This window comes from Anguilla rostrata, chromosome 2, assembly GCF_018555375.3.
Source record: "Anguilla rostrata isolate EN2019 chromosome 2, ASM1855537v3, whole genome shotgun sequence".
Taxonomy (NCBI): domain Eukaryota; kingdom Metazoa; phylum Chordata; class Actinopteri; order Anguilliformes; family Anguillidae; genus Anguilla; species Anguilla rostrata.
In genome coordinates this window covers 46,863,743-46,865,183 of record NC_057934.1, presented here as the reverse complement: position 1 = coordinate 46,865,183, position 1,441 = coordinate 46,863,743, and positions in this window count along the sequence as shown.

Below are 1,441 nucleotides of genomic sequence, written 5' to 3'. Positions count from 1 at the left end.
AAAAAAAAAAAAAAAAAAAAAAAAAAAAAATATATATATATATATATATATATATATATATATATATATATATATATATATATATATATATATATATATATATAGTTCACCTACTTATGGTGCATCTTGCTACATAGGGGATTATGTGAATATCTATAATTGTTAAATTGATTAATATTAAAATTGTCAAATCGCTAATGTGAACTTTGATAATAGAATAATCACTGTTAAGTTGAAAGAACGTGAACTGTAAAATTTAACATTTTCTTGTAAATGTCCTGTGATGCTTTTCTCTTCAACAAACAAGTTTGTCTTCAATGTCCAAAATAAAGCGATGAAAAGGAATTAAGTTGCCAAAATAGTAAATACATAAAGTTCTTATTTTAGTGCAGGCCCCCGTCTTTCTATCTTCAGCTATAATGCTCCAAGGTCATGGAACACCATACAACTTAAATGACGATACAGAATCTGGCATATGTCTAATTAAGTCACGGCATTTGGCAGATGCTCTTATCCAGAGAAACTTAAACAGATTCCATTTTTATTATTTAATAAAATCACTATTCATTACAGCTGGAAACTTTTATTGAAGAAATTCTAATTGAATAGCTAGCTTAAGGGTAGGCTACAACATCTGGGAATCAAACCTAAACCCCCTGAGCAACAAGCCCCGTTTCCAAAACCTGATACCACACTATTGCTCCAGTCTGTCAGATTTTTTCAAGTATAAATGGACCTACCCACTTTTTGCTTTCAATGACTGTTTTAGCTTTTCTATTGTGTTGGCATAATTTGCACGCTTTTCGTTGTATGTGTATGGGCTGTTTGATGTGTTACACAGGCTATTTATGTAATCGACTTGCTCTGCTACCATTTCACATTTCTCTGAAATGAGAGATTATTAAAGACACTGTTTGCCGAAAATAAATTAAATGGACTTCCCAGAAATTGAGCCTCAAAATCGATGCCTTTTTTCTGTCACAATACTGTTGCTCTTTCAACAGCTTATTTCAGTCCCCAGGCCCTGCTTTGTGGAGATTTACTGAGGAATAGAAGGCAGGAGGTGAACTTTCTAGACCAGTTAAACGACTGATATTTACTTTTGGATATTAGATTTACCCCGATTTATTATACAGCTAACGCTCTCAATGTGCATGCAAATTGGTTAGCAAGAACATTTAGTTACAACCGACAGTACGTGTCATGGGCGTTACGTTAAGCATACAATATCAGAAGACTATTATAGCTAGGCTACCATTTTAACATGTAAACCAAGTTTACGCTTGAACACAGGGAAAGTTCGAAATGCAATAGTTAAATAATTTTATTTTGGTTACACTATGATGCTATGGGATATGTGGTCCTAAATGAGTATTTTAAGCACATATAAGGGCATGTCATAATCAGATATTCTGGTAACTTCCGAAGAAAGAGTATGGAA